Source organism: Macrotis lagotis, chromosome X (assembly GCF_037893015.1).
Source record: "Macrotis lagotis isolate mMagLag1 chromosome X, bilby.v1.9.chrom.fasta, whole genome shotgun sequence".
NCBI classification, from domain to species: Eukaryota; Metazoa; Chordata; class Mammalia; order Peramelemorphia; family Peramelidae; genus Macrotis; species Macrotis lagotis.
The window spans coordinates 703,792,265-703,810,167 of record NC_133666.1 but is presented as its reverse complement, the minus strand read 5'-3'; the positions used below and the strand labels follow the sequence as shown (position 1 = coordinate 703,810,167).

At 47.2% G+C, this 17,903-nt stretch overlaps 1 protein-coding gene across 1 annotated transcript in view; it reads right to left on the bottom strand.

Annotated features, from left to right (window-relative positions):
- LOC141497082 (uncharacterized) overlaps window positions 1-17,903 on the bottom strand; it is an 857,774-nt gene that overhangs the window by 231,486 nt on the left and 608,385 nt on the right. The gene's annotated exons all lie outside the window — the stretch shown is intronic.

The window sequence follows — 17,903 nt, the reverse complement described above, 5'->3', positions numbered from 1 at the left end:
GCCCTGCCCCGGCCGGAGCACCTGCCGCCCCCCACCCCGCCTCCGGCACCCGGCCCTGGGGCGCGGCTGGCCGAGCCGTCGGGGGGCCCCCACCTAGCCGGCCGGCGGCCCCGGGACAGGGCGGGCGATGCCCCGGGAGCTCTGGCCTCGGCCCCCCGGCCCCCCCCGGCCCGGCCCCCCCAGCCCGGTCCCCCCGGTCCCCCCCCCGGCCCCCGGGCGGCGCACTGACCTGCTGGGGGGCCCCGTCCTCCGCCCCCGCCGCCGCCGCCCGCTTCCTCCTCCCGGGCCCCGGCAGCCTCGGCCCCAGCTGCCGCGCCCGGAGCCGGCCCGCGCTGCCCTCGGGCGCCCCCTGCAGCCCCCGGGCCCGGCGCCGCCCGGCCCCGCCCCGGCCCCGCCCCGGGACCCCCCGCCTCTCCGGGGCTCCGCTCTGCCACGTGCTCCGGGCGCCCCGGGAGGAAACTGAGGCACGGAGGGAGGGAGCCCTGAGAGCCAAAGGGGGCCCAGCCGGGGCCCTGGCGACCGAGCCGGGGAAGGGCGGGTCCCGCGGGGCGGGGGGGCGGGGGGCGCCGGGCACAAGAGCGATTCGCAGCGGCCTCTCCCTCGGGTCCCGCCGGCCCGTTTCCCGAGCCCCGCGGAGGAGGGACGAGGCTCGCTCGGGGCGGCTAGGAAGCGTCTGGCTCTCCCGACTCCGCTTCTCTCTAACGGCATGAGCAAGCGCCCCCTCCGCCCCCTCCTCCGGGCACCCTGCCACGCACCCCCTCGTGCATTCACCCGGCCACGCACCCGCCCAGCCATTCACCCGGCCACGCACCCACTCGTGCATTCACCCGGCCACGCACCCCCTCGTGCATTCACCCGGCCACGCACCCCCTCGTGCATTCACCCGGCCACGCACCCCCTCAGCCATTCACCCGGCCACGCACCCCCTCGTGCATTCATTCACCCGGCCACGCACCCGCCCAGCCATTCACCCGGCCACGCACCCCCTCGTGCATTCACCCGGCCACGCACCCCCTCGTGCATTCACCCGGCACGCACCCCCTCGTGCATTCACCCGGCACGCACCCCCTCGTGCATTCACCCGGCCACGCACCCCCTCGTGCATTCACCCGGCCACGCACCCCCTCGTGCATTCACCCGGCACGCACCCCCTCGTGCATTCACCCGGCACGCACCCCCTCGTGCATTCACCCGGCCACGCACCCACTCGTGCATTCACCCGGCCACGCACCCCCTCGTGCATTCACCCGGCCACGCACCCCCTCGTGCATTCACCCGGCCACGCACCCCCTCAGCCATTCACCCGGCCACGCACCCCCTCGTGCATTCACCCGGCCACGCACCCGCCCAGCCATTCACCCGGCCACGCACCCCCTCGTGCATTCACCCGGCCACGCACCCCCTCAGCCATTCACCCGGCCACGCACCCCCTCGTGCATTCACCCGGCCGACCCTCTCTCCCACCACCTCTCTCTCCGACATTCATCCTCTCCATTTCTCCATCCCTCCACACCTCACATTCCTCTGTGGCCCTCCAGCCTCCCTTCCTTCACCAGCTGTCCATCAGTCCGTGCATCCATCATCCATCTGTCCACGCAGCCGGCCTTCCCTCCCTTCCTTTTGAGGAATTCACCTCTTTACACCCTACCTCCATCTATCGGTTCTTCCCTCCATCCACATCCAACCACCCATCAATCAATAATTATATACTAAGTACCCAGGGCCGCTAGGGGGCGAAGCGCACAGAGCACTGCCCTTGGAGTCAGGGGACAGGAGTTCGAATCCAACCTCAGACACTTGACACTTACAGTGTGACCTTGGGCAAAGCTCTGGAAGAGAAAGTGAGTCTGATGACCTAGTACAGCCCCCTCGACCAAACTCAATTCTTCTAAAAGAAGGACAAATAATATTACTACGAACCTACTCTGTATACACCTACCGGCATCGTGTTTTTTAGTCATGTCTAACTCTTCGTGACTCCACTTGAGAATCTCTTGGCAGCAGTTTGCCCTTTCCTTTGGCTCATTTCACAGATGAAGAAACTGAGGCAAACAGGAAAGGCTTCACATAGACTGAGGTCCCCGAAATAACTTTGAAGACAGGGATTTTCAGGTAAAAAGGAGTGAGCTTTCTAGACACTGTGTGTGTGTGTGTGGGGGGGAGAGTTGTGTGTATTCTTCAAATTCCAAAGCTGGGGCTCTTTCCACTGTTCCTCAAAGCTTAGAGTGTGTGATTTTTAATTTGATCCTGGAGGCAATAAGGAGCAATTAGAGTTTATTGAGTAGGGGAGTGACGTGGTTGATCCTTTGATTTGGGGAAGATCACCTTGGTGACTGAAGGATGGTCTAGAGTGGGAAGAGATTTGAGGAGACCCATGAACAGCTGCTGCAATAGTCAAGACACAAGGAGATAAAGGGGGGCTTGCACCAAGAGTGGGGCAGAGGTAGGGGAGAGAAGGGGGCAGTTTGGAGAGATGCAGCCGAAGTGAAAAGGGCCAAAAATGGTGCATGGGTGAAATGAACCAGAGAAGCAGGAGGTGAAATGGACCAGAGATGTGGGAAGTGAAATGCACCAGAGATGCAGGAGGTGAAATGGACAAGAGATGCAGCAGAGGTGAAATGGACCAGAGATGCAGGAGGTGAAATGGACCAGAGATGCAGCACAGGTGAAATGGACCAGAGATGCAGCACAGGTGAAATGGACCAGAGATGCAGCAGAGGTGAAATGGACCAGAGATGCAGCACAGGTGAAATGGACCAGAGATGCAGCAGAGGTGAAATGGACCAGAGATGTGGAGGTGAAATGGACTAGAGATGGGGAGGTAAAATGGACCAGAGATGCAGGAGGTGAAATGGACCAGAGATGCAGGAGGTGAAATGGACCAGAGATGCAGGAGGTAAAATGGACCAGAGATGCAGGAGGTGAAATGGACCAGAGATTCAGCAGAGGTGAAATGGACCAGAGATGCAGGAGGTGAAATGGACCAGAGATGCAGGAGGTGAAATGGACCAGAGATGCAGGAGGTGAAATGAACCAGAGATGCAACAGAGGTGAAATGGACCAGAGATGTGGAAGTGAAATAGACAAGAGATGCAGGAGGTGAAATGGACCAGAGATGCAGCACAGGTGAAATGGACCAGAGATGCAGGAGGTGAAATGGACCAGAGATGTGGGAAGTGAAATGCACCAGAGATGCAGGAGGTGAAATGGACAAGAGATGCAGCAGAGGTGAAATGGACCAGAGATGCAGGAGGTGAAATGGACCAGAGATGTAGCAGAGGTGAAATGGACCAGAGATGCAGCACAGGTGAAATGGACCAGAGATGCAGGAGGTGAAATGGACCAGAGATGTGGGAGGTGAAATGGACAAGAGATGCAGCACAGGTGAAATGGACCAGAGATGCAGGAGGTGAAATGGACCAGAGATGCACAGGGGTGAAATGGACCAGAGATGTGGAAGTGAAATAGACAAGAGATGCAGGAGGTGAAATGGACCAGAGATGCAGCACAGGTGAAATGGACCAGAGATGCAGGAGGTGAAATGGACCAGATATGTGGGAGGTGAAATGGACCAGAGATGCAGGAGGTGAAATGGACCGGAGATGCAGGAGGTGAAATGGACAAGAGATGCAGCAGAGGTGAAATGGACCAGAGATGTGGGAAGTGAAATGCACCAGAGATGCAGGAGGTGAAATGGACAAGAGATGCAGCAGAGGTGAAATGGACCAGAGATGCAGCACAGGTGAAATGGACCAGAGATGCAGCACAGGTGAAATGGACCAGAGATGCAGCAGAGGTGAAATGGACCAGAGATGTGGAGGTGAAATGGACTAGAGATGGGGAGGTAAAATGGACCAGAGATGCAGGAGGTGAAATGGACCAGAGATTCAGCAGAGGTGAAATGGACCAGAGATGCAGGAGGTGAAATGGACCAGAGATGCAGGAGGTGAAATGGACCAGAGATGCAGGAGGTGAAATGAACCAGAGATGCAACAGAGGTGAAATGGACCAGAGATGTGGAAGTGAAATAGACAAGAGATGCAGGAGGTGAAATGGACCAGAGATGCAGCACAGGTGAAATGGACCAGAGATGCAGGAGGTGAAATGGACCAGAGATGTGGGAAGTGAAATGCACCAAAGATGCAGGAGGTGAAATGGACAAGAGATGCAGCAGAGGTGAAATGGACCAGAGATGCAGGAGGTGAAATGGACCAGAGATGTAGCAGAGGTGAAATGGACCAGAGATGCAGGAGGTGAAATGGACCAGAGATGCAGCAGAGGTGAAATGGACCAGAGATGTGGGAAGTGAAATGCACCAAAGATGCAGGAGGTGAAATGGACCAGAGATGCAGGAGGTGAAATGGACCAGAGATGCAGCAGAGGTGAAATGGACAAGAGATGCAGCAGAGGTGAAATGGACCAGAGATGCAGCACAGGTGAAATGGACCAGAGATGCAGGAGGTGAAATGGACCAGAGATGTGGGAAGTGAAATGCACCAAAGATGCAGGAGGTGAAATGGACAAGAGATGCAGCAGAGGTGAAATGGACCAGAGATGCAGGAGGTGAAATGGACAAGAGATGCAGCAGAGGTGAAATGGACCAGAGATGCAGGAGGTGAAATGGACCAGAGATGTAGCAGAGGTGAAATGGACCAGAGATGCAGCACAGGTGAAATGGACCAGAGATGCAGCAGAGGTGAAATGGAGCAGAGATGTGGGAGGTGAAATGGACAAGAGATGCACAGGGGTGAAATGGACCAGAGATGTGGAAGTGAAATAGACAAGAGATGCAGGAGGTGAAATGGACAAGAGATGCAGGAGGTGAAATGGACCAGAGATGTAGCAGAGGTGAAATGGACCAGAGATGCAGGAGGTGAAATGGACCAGAGATGCAGGAGGTGAAATGGACCAGAGATGCAGGAGGTGAAATGGACCAGAGATGCAGGAGGTGAAATGGACCAGAGATGTGGGAAGTGAAATGCACCAAAGATGCAGGAGGTGAAATGGACCAGAGATGCAGGAGGTGAAATGGACCAGAGATGCAGCAGAGGTGAAATGGACCAGAGATGCAGCACAGGTGAAATGGACCAGAGATGCAGGAGGTGAAATGGACCAGAGATGTGGGAAGTGAAATGCACCAAAGATGCAGGAGGTGAAATGGACCAGAGATGCAGGAGGTGAAATGGACCAGAGATGCAGCAGAGGTGAAATGGACCAGAGATGCAGCACAGGTGAAATGGACCAGAGATGCAGGAGGTGAAATGGACCAGAGATGTGGGAAGTGAAATGCACCAGAGATGCAGGAGGTGAAATGGACAAGAGATGCAGCAGAGGTGAAATGGACCAGAGATGCAGGAGGTGAAATGGACCAGAGATTCAGCAGAGGCGAAATGGACCAGAGATGCAGGAGGTGAAATGGACCAGAGATGCAGGAGGTGAAATGGACCAGAGATGCAACAGAGGTGAAATGGACCAGAGATGCAGGAGGTGAAATGGACCAGAGATGCAACAGAGGTGAAATGGACCAGAGATGTGGAAGTGAAATAGACAAGAGATGCGGGAGGTGAAATGGACCAGAGATGTAGCAGAGGTGAAATGGACCAGAGATGCAGCACAGGTGAAATGGACCAGAGATGCAGGAGGTGAAATGGACCAGAGATGTGGGAGGTGAAATGGACCAGAGATGTGGGAGGTGAAATGGACAAGAGATGCAGCAGAGGTGAAATGGACCAGAGATGCAGCACAGGTGAAATGGACCAGAGATGCAGCACAGGTGAAATGGACCAGAGATGCAGGAGGTGAAATGGACGAGAGATGCAGGAGGTGAAATGGACCAGAGATGTAGCAGAGGTGAAATGGACCAGAGATGCAACAGAGGTGAAATGGACCAGAGATGTGGAAGTGAAATAGACAAGAGATGCGGGAGGTGAAATGGACCAGAGATGTAGCAGAGGTGAAATGGACCAGAGATGCAGCACAGGTGAAATGGACCAGAGATGCAGGAGGTGAAATGAACCAGAGATGCAACAGAGGTGAAATGGACCAGAGATGTGGAAGTGAAATAGACAAGAGATGCAGGAGGTGAAATGGACCAGAGATGCAGCACAGGTGAAATGGTCCAGAGATGCAGGAGGTGAAATGGACCAGAGATGCAGGAGGTGAGATGGACCAGAGATGCAGGAGGTGAAATGGACCAGAGATGCAGGAGGTGAAATGGAGCAGAGATGCGGGAGGTGAAATGGACCAGAGATACCGTGGAGTGAAGCCGATGGGCCTTAGCATCCCATTTAATTTGGGGGATGAGGGATAGTGACCAGGATGCCCCCTAGGTTGAGAGACTGAGAGAAAGGGATGATGGGAATGGCATTAAGAGACATAGGGAAGAGAGAAGGGGGTAAATAATGAATTTGATTTTGGACACATTGAGTTTAGAATATCTGTTGGACATCCAGTTGTGATATCTGAGAAGCAGATGGAGGTGTGAGATGGGGTATGTCAAAGAGAGGCGGGGCGGAATCAGCTCTGAGAATCCCTTACGTAAAGTGGTAGTTGATTCCTTGGGAACTGAGGAGATCCTGCAGATAGATAATGGAGGGAGAAGATTGAAGGACCTAGGACTGTACCCTGGGGTCAGCCACCGCTGAGGATTATGACTTGCTTAGTGCACAGTGAGGCTCATGACAATTTCTGACATTCCTATAATACCTTAGAGTCTCATAAGAGCCCTTGGAGATGGGCAGGGCAGGACAGGGCATGGCCCCAGACTGAAGACAAGAGATAGGAAATGACTAGCCCTAGGCACCTCCTTTCCTCCTTCCCTGGTCAATAGAAGTCAGTACCACACCCCAGACCTAGCCTCAATTCTCTTCTATAGGGAGAGAAAAGTCTAACCCAGGGCAGCTGAATCTGTTTTGATGGGGTCCCTCCAAGAACAGCCATGGCTTCCCCAGACCTGTACCCCCTGGTCACACACTGACTGACAAAACATCCCTCTCACCCCTGTCTCAGGGCCCAGGCCCAGCTTGATTCACAACGCTGTCAAGTGGTCAGTCACCTCCTACTGTTTATCCCTTTTCAAAAATCTGGACAACATCCAAACCTGTATTTCTAGCCCTGACCTCTCTCTTGCTGACATCTATCTATGGAGCCTACCTCCAAGTTGCTCAAACACTTTATATCCAAACCTTTGCTGAGTACCTTCTCTCCTCCCCACTTCTGTCCAAGACCCCTCATTCTCCCCCAATACCAGCTGCACAACCACCCTATCAGGGTTATTTCTGCTTGGTGTAGTATCCTGGCCTCCTGCTCTCTGGTCTCCAGACTCCCTCCTGCCCCAGAGCCACTGACCTCCACTCTTAGCTTCCTTCAACCACCCCGCTTCTCTAGAACCCAGTCCCCTTTAATGCTGACTTTCCGTCTATAAATCACTCCAGCATAGCCTGTCTACACTTGTTTGTACCTAACAGTTTGTTCCCATGTTGTTTCCCTCCTTAGACTGTAAGTTCCTCAAAGGCAGAACCTGGAACACCTGAGGTGCTTAATAAATGTTTGCTGGCAGATCCCTCTCCCATCTGGGCTTCGACCTCCCCCCCAGGCCAGGAAGGGGCTCATGGCTGCCCCTGCAACTCTTCCTAAGACTAGCCAGTGGCCAGGAAAACTCTGGGTTCCTTCCAACTCCCCTCAGAGGTCCCCACCTCCTGGGATAGCTGGGGGGGGGGGAGTATTTTCTACATCTTACTCATGCTGGCACAACCCCCTGGACCCTCTCCAGAGCACCCAGGCTGTGTACCAGTCTCTTCAGCCACTGCTGTCTAGAGGCTCCTTCCCTCACTTGTGGCTGGAGCCCCCAGATCAAAGGTCTCTGAGCTCTGAGGGACCATCAGCCTGGATGCTGCTGAGTGCTCCAGCCACTACACCCCTCCACCCAGGGGAGACTCCCTCCCTACTAAGACCTCTCTGTGCTGGTCCTCTGGCCCAGCCCCCAGTCACCTTCCCCAACACCCACCACAAGGGGAGCAGGGAAGGAAGGAAGGAAGGCAGGCAGGCAGGAAGGGAGGGAGGGAGACAAAGAAAGAAAAGGGGAGAGAGAGAGAAAAATCTGACTGGAATCTGACTTCCCTTGTGTGGAATGTCACCTGAGCACACCCCAAGGGAGAATGGGAGAAGGGATCATTACTCTGCCAGAATTTTCCTCAGTCTTCCTCCTATTGGCCTTGGGGGAAAGGACCTGGAGATAAGTAGTCAGTCCTACTTTGGGGATCAGGTTTCCAAAATGGGAGCTTGAGACTTTAAGAGGCTTAGAGGTCATGCAGTCCAGTTGCCTATTCAGGGAAGTCTTGTCCAGTCTCTTCTTGGGCACTCCCAGTAACAAAGAACTCACTACCTCACCGGGGTGAACCCATTTCCTGGCTGGGCAACTCCCAATCTGAAGGTTGCAAAGGGAATTTAAGGGAGGTGAGGGCAGCTCCAGGTCAGCAGAGGCCAGTCAGCTCTTCACTGGTAAATCCAGAGGCAGGCTGGGAAAGGGGACCCAGGAAAGTATGTGTCATGTTATTATTGTGCTGAAATCAATGTCAGACTTTTAATGAAGGTACATTTATTTGAAGAGAGCTTGGATCTCAGAATCATTGTGCAGAAAATGGGGAAATGCATACCTCACATTTACATAGTGTCCTCACAAGCACCTTTGGAGGAAGATGCCATTACTATCCCCATTTTACATATGTGGAAAGTGAGGTAGACAGAAGTCAAGTGACTTGTCTGAGGCAAGTTTTGGACTCAGGTATTCCTGACTCCAGGACTGGTGCTCTCTCTCTTCAAGGGTGATGGCATTTCCCTTTGTTCTGGGGGTCAGTAAGCTAAGATACTTAAAGCACTTTGGTAGTGTGATTATTACCTCCCCCCCACCCACTTACATCCCTTAGAAGATAAATTGAGGAAGAATCTCACAGTGGAAAAGTGACAGACCCAAGATTAGAGATGAGACAGCACAAAGATCCGGGTCAGCATCTGCCTGTATATCAATGTGGGCAAACTGTTCCTGTTTATTGTAAAGAAGGGCAGGGTGACCTGGCAAATCAAGTGAGCCGATGCTCACTGAATCCTTCTCAAACATAATCAGAGGCTGTAAGTGAGAAAATTCCTTGGAACCAGAGGGTCAGGTCATATAGCAAGGCTTTGGAGAGGTCACAAAAACCTGGCATGTCCCACAACCAGAAGTCCCCTTTAAAATATGAAGTTAGTTTAGAATTAGAGTTCAACCAGGGGTGGGAGTTTGGGTGTTTTAACCTGTAAAATCTCAGAAGACTGACTGAAGATGAGGCTTCCACCATCACTTCTACCCTTTGGACCAGAGGAGGACCCTGTGAACTTCTAAGGGTCTAGGCTGTTAGAATTGACTCTCTCCATTGGGGTCCTAGCAGCATCCTTGGTTTGTTTGTTTTGGTTTTTTGATTTTTGCAAGACTTGTCCGAGGTCACCCAGCTAGGTAATTATTAAGAATCTGAGGCTGGATTTGAACTCAGGTCCTCCCGACTCCAAGGCTGGTGCTCTATCCACAGTGCCACCTAGCTTCCCCTAGCAGCATATTTGGAATGGCAAGTGATGCCAGCAGCAAAGGAAGTCAAGAACAGATTGTTGAGAGATGAGGATTTGTTTATACCAATTGTTCTGACTGCAATACCTTAGTGGGCATCCCTTCTAAAAACTACTTACATAATTCTCGACTGTGTGGGAGGGGCACACTGGTGAGGGCTTATGAGCATTGGGGAATTTCCTCCAACTCTTCAGAGGATGCCTAGAAACTTTGAGAGAGGTAGTCTTGCATGTAGGTAATACCATAATGAGAGCAAGTTTGAAAACACAGAGAACTGACACCTGGAGAAGCTGACCTCTAAGAACCCAGGATTGTGGTGGCACTGCCTTGAGGGCCCTTCCCTTGGTGGGATCTCATGCTTTCTTTTGGGTTTAGGAGTTGCAGGGGTATTGCCTAGCCAATCCAGCTCATCTCTGCCTGTTGTCCAACTCTGGGACTTCTTGTCCTACTCTGCCCAGGCTTCTTATGCATGAACTCAGGGTCCAGACCAGGACCACCAAACCAATCAATACCTGTAAAAAAGTCTGTTGGAGCTCCTGCCTCTATTGAGCTGAATGGGTAAGTGTTTTCTCTTTCTTGGGGGCAAGACTTCTTCTGTGTAATTTTTCAACTTTAATTTCTGATCGGTTGGTTGGTAGGGGGGAGGTTCCATGGCATTGGTGTAGTCACAATGTATGTTGTTTTCCTGGTCTCACAGACTTCCCTCTGCATTAGTTTATATAGATCTTGCCAGGCTTCTCTGTATCCATCACACATGTCATTTCTTACAGCACAGTCATTTTCCATCCATTTACACACCACAATTTATTTAGCCATTCCCCAATCAATGGGCATCTATTTGGTTTCCATCTTCTTGCTGTCTCAAAAAGTAATGCCATAAATATTTTGGTATATTTTGAAGACTTTCTTCCTACTGATGGTTTCCTTGAGGTGAAAACCCAACAATGGATCTTCTATCAAAGAATGTGGACTTTTTTTTTTTAGTTTTTGGGGTTAAGTGGCTTCCCCAAGGCCACACAGCTAGATCATTATGAAGTGTCTGAGGACAGATTTGAACTCAGGTACTCCTGACTCCAGGGCCAGTGCTCTATCCACTGTGCCACCCAGCTGCCCTGAATGAGGACATTTTAATGACTTTATTTACATGCTTCCAAATTGCTTTCCAATATCTACTAACTTTTCTGCAACTTGTCAAGATTGAATTATTCCATCTTTTGTCATCTTTGCCAATTTGTGAATATGAACATTTTTCACATAGTTGTTAACTGTTTAAATTTTTTGTTTTTATGAAAAACCAGTTTTATATATATATAATTCTTCATTATATATAATTCATTATTATATATATAATTTTTAAAAATTAATTTTGAGGGGCGGCTAGGTGGCGTAGTGGATAGAGCACTGGCCCTGGAGTCAGGAGTACCTGGGTTCAAATCTGATCTCAGACACTTCATAATGACCTAGCTGTGTGGCCTTGGGCAAACCACTTAACCCCATTTGCCTTGCAAAAAAAAAAACCCTAAAAAAATAAATAAATAAATTTTGGGTTCCAAATTCTTTTCTTCCTTCATCCATTGAGAAGGCAAGCAATATGTCAATTATACATGTGAAATCATGCAAAACATTTTTATATTTGCCATGTTGCAAAAGAAAACTCAAGAAAAATAAAAACATTCAAGAAAATAAGATTAAAAAAATATGCTTCAATCAGCATTCAGAGTTCACCTATCTGGATATCCACTGCTCTCTGGAGGTAGGTGGAATTTTTCATCATGGGTCCTTTGGGATTGTCTGGGATCATTATCTTGATCAGAGTAGATAAGTCATTCACAGTTGATCATTACACAGCATTACTGATACTGTGTACAATATTCCCCTGATCTGCTCCCTTCACTTTACATTAACTCATATAAATCTTCACAGGTTTTTCTGAGAGCATCCTGCTCATCATTTCTCATATCACAGTAATATTCCAACACAGTAATATACCCCAAGTTCTTTTTTTTAGGTTTTTGCAAAGCAAATGGGGTTAAGTGGCTTGCCCAAGGCCACACAGCTAGGTCATTATTAAGTGTCTGAGACCAGATTTGAACCCAGGTACTCCTGACTCCAGGGCCAGTGCTTTATCCACTGCACCACCTAGCCACCCCAACCCCAAGTTATTCATCCATTCCCCAATTGATGGGTATTTCTTTGGTTTCCATTTCTTTGCCTCCACAAAAGGAACTGCTATATTTTTCTACAAATTGAGTCTTTTTCAATTTTCTTTCATTTCTTTGGCATAAAGACCTAGTAGTGGCTGTTATTGTTTATCCATCATACTTGAAAGGAACTAAAATGACATCACAATGTTGATGTAAAGCTATAGTGTGGCTGGTCAAATCAATACCAGCTCAGAATGCTCCATCACAGGTCAGGTACACATAGTATAAATGAATATTTGAAGTGGAGATGTCCCTAAATTTGCACATTTCATGTTTCTTTACTGGACGTGCCATTGTGCAAATAAAAGTGGATGATGGATGATGTTCATTAAGCTCCTTTAATGGGGCAAAGCACCTGGTGCTGATTCTATTCCAGGTGGGGGGTTAATTGCTCATACAAAAGCTGACTGAAATTTTTTCAGATTACATGGCATGAAGAGGTTATCCCTCAAGAATTCAAAGATGCCTCCATTGTCTGTCTTCATAAAAGTAAAGGAAATAGATTGTCCTGTGACAATTGGTCATTGCTGGTAAGATTCTAGCTAGAGTCCTCAATAGAATGATCCTTCACCTGGAAGTTGGTCACCTTCCTGAAAACAAGTATGGCTTCAGAAATGGTTGAGGAATAGTCAATATGATATTTGCTGCCTGACCACTCCAGGAAAAATGCCAGGAACAGAACAGAGGTCCATATACATCATGTGTAGATCTGACCAAGGCCTTTGATACAATCAGTCATGAGGGTTTATGGAAAATTATGTCCAAGTTTTAGTTGCCCAGAGAAGTTCATCAATTTTGTATAACAGTTCCATGATTGGCAGGCTTGCTGGAGTTCAGGATAGTCAATGATGCTCTTGAGATTTCCTGGTCACAAATGGCATCAAAAAAGGATGCGTCCTTGCTTTCATACATTTTAGCATGATGTTTTCAGCCAGGTTATCAAAAACCTTCAATGAGGATGATCATAACCTCAAGGTCAGCTACCGCACTGATGGCAAATTCTTCAACTTGAAAAGGCCACAAGTCATGACCAAAGTGGAGAGAGTACTGATGCATTATCTTTTGTTTGCAGATCATTGTGTGCTAAATGCAGCCTCTAAAGCTGAGATGCAACAAAGTATGGGTTGATTCTCTGCTGCTTGTTCTCATTTTGGCCTAACAATTAACATCAAGAAAATCCAGGTGCTCCATCAGCCAGCACCACATCATCTATATGGGGAATCATCAATGACAGCAAATGGACAAGTTTTGAGTACTGTAGACAAGTTCACTTCCCTTGGCAGTGTCTTTTCCAGGGAGGTACACATTGACAATGAGGTTGACACATACTTTGCCTGAGCTATCTCAGTATTTGGGAGACTCTGAAAGAAAATGTAGGAGAGAAGTATTAGACTAATATGAGGAATGTAGGGTGTTGGCTTCCACAGAATGTAAGAGATTGTTAGTTTATATATATATTCATACATCAAAAACCTTGGGGTCAGATCTGTAAATGTTTTCTACAGACCTCTGTTCTGTTCCTGGCATTTTTCCTGGAGTGGTCAGGCAGCAAACACCACATTGACTGTTGCTCTACCTTTTGTAGCCACACTGACTCTCAGGAAAGTGGCCATTTTCTAGGTGAAGAATCAGTCTACTGGGAAAGACTCTGGCAAGAATTTTACCAGCAATGACTAAAAGAGAAATACCCCTGTTGAATACCAACAGTCACGAGGTTTTATGGAAAATTATGTCAAAATTTGCTTGCCCAGAGAAGTTCATTAGTATCACTCATCAGTTCCATGATGGCATGTATGCTCGGGTTCTAGATAGTGAATGATGGATGTTCTGGAGATTTCCCAGTCATCAATGTAGTGAAACAAAGATGTTTCCTTGTTCCTATGCTTTATAACATGATGTTTTCAGGCATGCTATTAAAAGACTTCAATGAAGATAAACATGGCCTCCAGGTCAGCTACTTCACTGATGGCAAATTCTTCAACTTGCAAAGGCCACAAGTCATGACCAAAGTGGAGAGAGTGCTGATGCATGATCTTCTGTTCGCAGATCATTGCTAAACGCAGCCTCTAAAACTGAGATGCAACAAAATATGGATCAATTCTCTGCTGCTTGTGTTAATTTTGGCCTAACAACATCAAGAAAACTCAGGTACTTCTTCAGCCAGCACCACATCGTCCATATGAGGACTCATCTATTACAGCAAATGGAGAAATTTTGAGTCTGTGGACAAGTTCACTTACCTTGTAACGTCTTTTCTAAGGAGGTACACATTGACAATGAGGTTGACATTTGCATTGCCAGAGCTAGCTCAATATCTGGGAGTCTCTGAAAGAAAGTAGAAGAGAAGAGATATTAGACTGACTAACAGACTGAAAGTCTACAGAGCCATAATGTTGACCTCTTTGCTGTCTGCCTGTGAAACCGGCATAGTTTACCAGCACCATGTTAGGAAACTGAATTGCTTCCATTTAAATTGTCTTAGAAAGATTCTGAAGATCACCTGGCAGGATCACCAGACATGGGGGTCCTTTCCCAGCTAAACTGCAGAGTATTGCAATATTGCTACAGAAGGGGCAACTATGATGGGTTGGACATATTGTTAGAATGCCAGATGTACGTTTGTCAAAAAGACTATTTTATGGAGAACTCCCACAGAACAAGCGCTTAAAAGGGGGTCAGAAGAAGTGATACCAAGATACCCTGAAGGTCTCATTGAAGAACTTTAGAACTGATTATATAGCATGGGGGACACTGGCACAGGACAGCCCAGCATGGCATGCCCTCATCAGTGAGGGTGCTATGCTCCATGAGGAAGGCAGAATTGAAGCAGCTCAAAGGAAACATGACATTCCTAAGTTTAGAGGTCCTGCCCCAGGTGATCCCATGGACTATTTGTGCCCAAACTGTGGTAGAGCATTCTGAGCTTGTACTGGTCTGATCAGCCACAGTTGGACTGTAATTTTTCTCAAACATAATGACATCATTTGATCATCTTTGATAACAAAGGGCAAGAATCAACCAACCGTGTGTGTGTGTGTGTGTGTGTGTGTGTGTGTGTGTGTGTGTGTGTACACACACACACACATATACATTACAAAGACTGGGGCCTGCATGTGGCTATTGGTGCCCAGGCTCAGCTATGTGAGTGTAAAGAAAAGAATTAACCCAAACTGATTAGACCTGAGATTAGACCAAGCCTGCTTCATCTGATCCTGAGATGACCTAGAGTCTCTGTCCTTTGCATATGTGCCTGTTCAACAAAGTTCATACATATTAGTATACTCTCTCTCCTATGCTCATTAGTATAATGACCAGGGTAGGGAAAACATATTATTAGTGTTATTGGGGTGTGTATATTGATTAGATTGCAAGCCTGACCAATGACTGCCATGAAGAGGAGGAATAAGTCTTTTTTTTTTTCTTCTTTTTTAAAAATCTTTCCAAGGCAATGGGGTTAAGTGGATTATCCAAGGCCACATGGCTAGGTAATTATTAAGTGACTGAGATGGGATTTGAACTCAGGTCCTCCTGACTCCAGGGCCAGTGCTCTATCCACTGCACCACCTAGCCGCCCCCAGGAATAAGTCTTTCAAACATCATATAAGGCTAAACATGTCACAATTTGTCACCTTTTTCTGCTAGGGGAAAATGGTCCTTTTCCACAGAAAAGTTATTAATAAACAGCTATTTTAATCACTCTAGACTAAGTATTTATAAATACAAGCCATTTACAACAATTTTGGGGGCTCCAATGGGATTATAATGCCAAATCCCTTGAGATTTTCCCAGAACACAACAAGAAAGGAGTGCTCAGACCTGCCTGAATTCAAGCAAATTCAGACTTTCTTTTCCAGAGAAATATCTAGAAATTTCTGAAAGGGCCTGATTGAGCCGAGTGATTAAATGCTTTAAGGGTAAAAACTGACGTAAGAGAGGATCCATTAAGGTGGGAGAAGGGTGGCAGAGCCTGACCTTAAAGACTAGTTGAGAAGTCTCCATGCTGGGCAGGACTCTGAGAAAGGGGAGCTAGGTAAGTCTCAAATGAGAGACCAGGGGTCAGAGGAAGAGTACTCAAGGGAGAGAGAGTCCGGGTCCTCTCCAGGAGTTTCCCAAAATCAGAGTCCATCCTGGGGGGAGGTTGCTAGCTGACCAAAGAGGCTGATGTGCCTCAGGACTGGAAGTGCTGGAACAAAGACCACTTGGATACATTTCTACTAGATTTGTTGTGTGTGTCTCGTCTTGTTTGTGACTGGCTGTCGCTAAGCTGTCTGGGCTAGTTCTGGCCTTGGGATTTGGGGGGGTCTGGGGACCCTGTTTTCTATTAAATGGTTTAAGTTTTAAACTGTGGGCGGAGGAAGTAAGATCTATAGTTTTCTCTATCTCCCCCATGGAGTTCAGCCCCTTCCCAATGAATCTTCAACAGCCATGCAGGTGGGTGAGGGTGGAGAAGGGAGTGGGGAGCGAGCTCTTAAAGAGACAGCATCATTAGTGATTGATGTCATCTTCTAGGGGAATATTGTGACGAACTGAGAAAAAGCTATGGTATTCAAATTTGAGAAGACAATGAATTCCTATGTGTGTGTGTGGTGTGTATACATATGTGCGAACAGAAGGAATGAAATCTTCTTCTACATAAATGTAATATTGCCTGGCATAAGCGTCACTTTAGACTTTTAAAATTGTTATACGTATAAGATTGAATTCTTGAAAAATCTCATTTTCTTTTTGAAAATATAAGCATAGAGGTAAATAAGCTTGGAAAACAAATGTAAAACCTGTTGAGCTGAGAAATTTTATTAGTTATGTGATCAACATTTGCAATTGTGGAGATATTGTATCTGTTGTGAAAATATAAGCTATTTGAAGTTACTGTAATATGTTAAAGTCTGGAATTAATACTTTGAAGGGGTAATGAGGGGAAACATCAAAAATCACAACTCCCCCTCCAGGATCCCTGAAATTTCTAAACAATGTGTTGAAACTTAGTATAGATCTGTAGGTTTATGTATAATGTAATAATGGAAAGATTGCTTTGTAAAATCTGTTCTTATTACTGTTTTGTTACATTTGAAATGAATAATACATGTTGAAAGTTTAAAGTCATCTAAAATGTTCTAATGGTTTGAAAGAATTCTGAAAATAATGATTTGTATTTTAAGCATGGCTAATAGTTAAACAAGTTTAATGTAAAGTTGTCCTTATAGAAATTTCCCAGTTATATATGTAAATTGGGATTATTGTGGTTACATATCCCAAAATTGTGGTTGTTTGCTTTGACGTGAAAGCAATCTGTGTAACAAGAAAGATAAAAATAATAGTAATTATTTGAAATTTTTCTGTGATATGAGAATGATGGGAATGAAAAATGTCATAGAAGGCCTGAGAATGAATTCAGGAGATGATGGGGAATCTCCTAGCCAAAGGAAGTGTTTAATTATTGTATAATACAAAAGGTTGAAGAGGGGTTCCCTAGCCAAGAGGCATCTGACATACCATCTTTATGTAGGGAAAGGGGAGGAAGAGATAGAACAGAGATGATTTCAAACAAATGGATTTGGGTCTGTGGTTAAATTAGTGCCACCAGAAGAATAGACCTTTTAGTTGACTTATAGCATATGCCTGTGAAGGGGGTTTTTGTAATGTTCCAGATGCTGGAAGATCTTGACTGATCTTTGCATAAGGTTAGAAGATAACCCTATTTAGTGTGTTCTGACAGTAAAGACACTGGAGATCAAAGTTCTTGAGCAAGAGGTAGGAGATAATAGATGTGGGGCCAGTCATAGTTAGAATGACCTCTGCCTGGATACTAACATTCAAAATTATATCTATAAATGGATTTTCCTTTGATGTCTTAGATTTTTATAGTAACTTCAATAAGCAAATCACATATAGAAGTTTTAGGTTAATTGGATTTAATAGCCAGATAAGTTAAGTGTATGGTTCTGGCACCTGCTGTCAGCTGTATGTTTTGATAATAATAATATCCATTAATTTTTATGTTAAAGAGAATATTTAGGTGAGAAGAATAAGAAGTGATGTCAAGATGTGATTCTATACAATTATAGTTTCAAGTTCTAGTTTAAGAAAGAAATATGAGTCAACTA